Consider the following 5,300-nt stretch of genomic DNA (forward strand, 5'->3'; position numbering starts at 1 on the left):
AAAAGCTAACGTCAAGTGAGTATTTTGTCAAAAACTAATCTGAATATTTCACAAAATATGGCAAAATAACCCATTTACAACATATCAGTTATCGTTTCGATTGGGGAAAAAATCCAATGATGTGACTACAAAGGTTTGCTCTAATTGGTCAAAACGAAAAACTTTTATTTTCACTGCAAAACTTATATTTTCACTCCAAAATCTTATATTTTCGCTGTTCATCTCTGCCGTAAAAATTTAAAAGCTTTATCTGTTTGATCAATTTCTATATTTCACTGGCTAAAATGCAAAAAAGATATTTTCTTGCAAAATTCTTCAATATCGATGTTTCTTAATGCTCAACGATGAATTGACTATGCTTAGGGGACAAAAGCAAACAATTTCCACAATACATTATGTAAATTGATTTTATTTATATGTAAATCTTTGTTTTCTTCTTATTTCTCATGCTTTTTCAAAAGGATAATGCAGCCTTATCTTCTATTCTTTAATAGAAAGGGCAAAGACATTTTTATACCTGTACCTGAAACCTCTCTCTCTCTCTCTCTCTCTCTCTCTCTCTCTCTCTCTCCCTCCCTCTCTCTCTCTCTCTCTCTCTCTCTCTCTCTCTCTCTCTCTCTCTCTCTCTCTCTCTCTCTCTCTCTCTCTCTCTCTCTCTCTACTTTTCGGATGTAATTACCTGAGTGCTCCACTAAACAAACAACTGATGAATAAGCCAGAAAACCCAGGAAGTGATCGTAGTACATCCAGTACGAAATATGGACTCAACTACAAATAGATATTCACAATATACATCATATTGGAAATGGCAGCAAGGAGAATGAAACATACATTTCCCGAATACGAATTAAGACGTCAGGTTAAAGGTACTCATTGATACAGCGATTATCACGTTTTTTCTTGTTTAATTTTTAAAAAAAAAAATCAGAATAGAGGCTACATTTGACATTGGATAATTGACCTCACGTGGTTTTCCAAAAATGTTCTTACACTGGCCCTCTTTATCTCAATCACATGTGATTCTCTCTGTTTTGAATTTCACCATTTTAATATTGGTTATCTGATTTAAAACAAACTTCAAAATTTCGTTAGGTAAATTGATTTAAAATTCATTAGGTTATTTTACCTGATTGAAGTTTAATATGAATCCACCTTTGACAGGATCGCATTCCATTGTATTGTAGTACGAGTAAATAAGGATACCAAGATATCCCAGCATTGTATAGCTGACGGCTGTAATTGGAATCATCACCAGGAAGGTTCTAGATTGACAACGACGAAAAAGAATGCATTATAATACAAAATCTTCGAACGTGACCATTTTAATATGGAAACAACCAAACATTAGGTTTATATCATATATCAATGCATTTTAATGCGATTTTATTATGGAGATAAAATATAGTTTTTTATAAGCCATCCTTCTTTCCTACATTGTCAACTTTGACTTACTTCAATTCGATAAAGCGCTCGTTGAAACCAGCCCCACAACAGCCTACTCACATATACGCCGACCGCAGATTTCGAACAGACAAAATCCTCTGGATGCTGGCTTGGTTACACCAGTTTGGTAAGAAGATGAACATCATTCCTATCCACAGACCCCAGTTTGAATGTCGTACCCTTGGATCCAGGTCAAAACTGTATAAATAATAGCTGGTTAAGTACCGTAAGACGTGTAATGAATGTCAGTACTTTAAAGGACCGCGATCAAAGTGTTATCACTACTGATCATCGACGTTGGGAAACAATAGAAACATTATGAAGAAAACATATTGAGAAATGGATTTTTTTATATTATTGACTGAAACGTTTAGCCTGCAAAAGATGAAATATACAAACATAAAAAGGCCGTGGGAAGCATAGCATAAGACGTGTAATGAATGTCAGTACTTTAAAAGACCATGATCAGGGTGTTATCACTAATGATTATTGACGTTGGGATATAATAGCAAACAATTTGAAAAACATATTGAGAAATGGATTTTTTATTATTGACTGAAACGTTTAGCCTGCAAAAGATGAAATATACAAACATGAAGACGTCATGGGAAGCTAATACATATACCAAATAATGCAGAAACATAAAATTATATTCCTGTTTAAACAAACAAATTGCATATTGTTAAAGGTTTGATTCTCTTTCTACTTAACGTTAGTTGACAATAAGGATATATGGAACGAGTGAAATGTGCTACGTTTGGTCCCGTTTCCGGTATCTGCCCTTGTAAAATCCTAAATGTGTTATTGAAAAATACACGCCTGCGGTACATATTTTAAACTGTTAGTCGGTTGGTGTGAAAGAATTTGATGTGGGATGTTTTCTGTAGTTCCCTCTATCGGTTTCAAGTTGTTGTTTTGTCTTTTTTTTTCTTTTTTTGTTTTGCAAATGCTGCTTACCTGATGTATGATTAGATTTGAAACATATCAAAAGTTACAATGAAGATAAAAACCTTACTTAAAAAACTCAAGTCTCCCTCCTTCAGTCGCAATTCCGGTAATGGAGTGGCTCGTTCCCATGAGAATACTACCCTAGAGAAATAGAATAAGTATTTCTTATGACAAATATGATAATTCATATGGCATCTTCCCTATACTAGAATTCAAGTTAAATAAGTTTTTTTTTTGGTAATAAACCACAATGAAAGCAGAGAGAGAGAGAGCTATTTCATTGACATTAAAATAAATCATTAATATATTATTTGTAAAACAGCATTCTATTAAACAAATTGAAAAATATACATGTATATATATTTTCTGACATGACACAGGTGTTATTTCAATATTAATATACAAAAAAAAATGACAAAGAAGTACTTTCACCTTGATGATAACTGTCACCACGCCAATGAAAATCATAACACATTGAAAAACGTCCGTCCAGACCACACTCTTAATTCCTCCCTGCAAAAAGATAAAGCATCACATTTACCCTTTAAACATTATCTGATTTATCGGTTCGGTATGACCAGGGACAATACATACTGTATACGCATTAAAGTACGAAGCTGCCCAGCCAAAAAATGATTTATTATGTTTTCCGCATATTGCATTTAGCATCTTTATCCTAAATTATATTCCTAAAATTTATCTGCGAGGGAATATATTCTTTTGTGATTGTCTTTTGTCCGGCTTTATCCGTCTTGCACTGTTCGTCGTAAATGATTTACATTTTCGTATTCTTAATAACCAAGAAACCAAGGGATATGCCATTTAGTCATTAGAATCCTGGGATAAAGGGCTACAACGATTTTTTTTAATATGAATGATCTTGACCTACTTTCAAAGCCATATGAGTGAAATGTGTTAAAATATATCAACAGCTTCTTCTCAGTAACCAAGAGGCCTAGGGTCAAGGTATTGAGCCAGTAGCATGCAGGAATAAAAATAAATGTTCAAATGGAAGACCTTGACCTACTTTCAAGGTCATATGGTCAAATGTGTTAAAATTGATGTACGACCTCTTCTCAGTTACTAATGGACCAAGGGCCATGATAGTTGGCCAGCAGAATGCCAAGATGATGGAGGGTCACAAAGTTTATTTAAATGAATGAACTCGACCTGCTTTATTGATCACAGGGGTCAAATGTGTTAACATTAATAAAGGACCTCTTCTCAGTATCCAAATGACCCAGAGTCGTGATATTTGGCCAGAAGCTTTCTGGGATGACGGACTACCACATATCTACCTCCAAGGTGGCAATGATCATATTGTTAAATTCTTTATTTGAAAAGGCAAAAATATCAACTTAGCATACACACACATATATATATAACATTGTAACATAAATGACGAAGGAAGACAACTTTTTGACTCGTGCCCTGACCGGGCCTCGAGCTCACGATCTAAGTCACCCAATCGCCTAGCCAGAAATACCCACAGCTTATACCGCTAAGCAACATCGGCGATCTTATATATCTTGGTTGGCTATATCAATATATGTATATACAGTGGAACTTCGTTAACTCGAACTCGGATAACTCGAATACCCCGCTTAACTCGAAGTACATCGTCGGTCCCGGCCGAATTCTCTCTTTATATTAGTAAAAAAAAACTCGGAAAACTCGAACTCGGATAACCCGAAAAACTCGGATAATACGAAGTGAAAATGTGGTCCCAACAATAAAAATCCTATTTGAAATGAACGAATAACTCGAAGTATAATTTTCGTCGATCGGTGGTAAACGCCGACATTTTTTAAGAGCTAAATTCCGTTTGTAATACTGAACATATCGGCACTACTAACATACATGCTATTATAAGTGTTTCATAAATTCATAAAAGAAATTGTCGGTTGAATCTTATAACAACAAGTCTTGGTGATAAAAAGTACTGCTTTACTTACATCAGGTAATTTCCTAAGGCGGTCGCCGATATTAATATACACGATAGTCAACAACTCATCTACCCGCTCGCTCAAGCGGAACTAATCTCTGACACACCGGTAGATCTACCCGGCTGATGTTTTTACAGGTGTAGAAATGAAACAGTCACCGGCGCCTATTAAATCTTTAAACTGCTGAAACAATAGCGTAATTACTGCCGAGGTGTTCAGAGTACAACTGTAACGGTCAGTGCTGTCTATTAAATCGGATAAAACGCCAACTCAGTCACAGTAACATTTTATACGCACATGCGCAGCCCAACTTCCGGTGCTAATACACATGGAAATGGCGTGGTTATCAATTAAAAGTAAGTAGGCCGATCAAACAGTATTTTATATGTCCAATAAAAGGTAGTGTTTCGGTTACGTTTTGCATGCAATCTGTGTTAAACGTAAACGGTTATTTGATTTGACATGAATAACTTGTTATTTTGTCGAATTCCGTTTTATCGTTTACTTTTTGCAAACATGACTTGCACATCAGATCGTTATTGAAGTGACTAAGTGAAAGAAACTTTATCGTGACTGTATATCGGCAAAACTACACCAAATTACAAGTGACATAACGAAACATTACAAATATATTTTCATGTATTGACCAGTCTTCACACTAAACTGATGAGCGACTGATTGATTATATAATATTGACAAATATTGACCAAACTTTTCACCAAAACTGATAAATCGCTTAATTCGAACACTCGGATAACTCGAAGTTTTTTCGTGGTCCCGTCGACTTCGAGTTAACGAAGTTCCACTGTACTTAAAAACTACATAGGTATGCTTACGATGGTTGTGTATAAGGTACCAACAAGTCCGATAACAGCAATCGAAATCCACAAAGGTATTCCAGCAACTGCAACAGAAAACTGAACAGATCACAGTAAAAGTATAATTCACACATTTCGAATTACA

The 5,300-nt window shown here is 35.1% G+C and overlaps 1 long non-coding RNA gene across 1 annotated transcript; it reads right to left on the reverse strand.

Moving 5' to 3' along the window:
- Positions 1 to 679: 679 nt before the first annotated feature.
- LOC117322868 lies at positions 680 to 1,635 on the reverse strand. The gene is made up of 3 exons (XR_004531603.1): positions 1,504 to 1,635; positions 1,127 to 1,262; positions 680 to 768 (listed from the first exon to the last, which is right to left on the reverse strand). It is a non-coding gene; the product is annotated as an uncharacterized LOC117322868 (long non-coding RNA).
- Positions 1,636 to 5,300: the final 3,665 nt, after the last annotated feature.

This window comes from Pecten maximus, chromosome 3 (genome assembly GCF_902652985.1).
Source record: "Pecten maximus chromosome 3, xPecMax1.1, whole genome shotgun sequence".
In the NCBI taxonomy this organism is placed as follows: domain Eukaryota; kingdom Metazoa; phylum Mollusca; class Bivalvia; order Pectinida; family Pectinidae; genus Pecten; species Pecten maximus.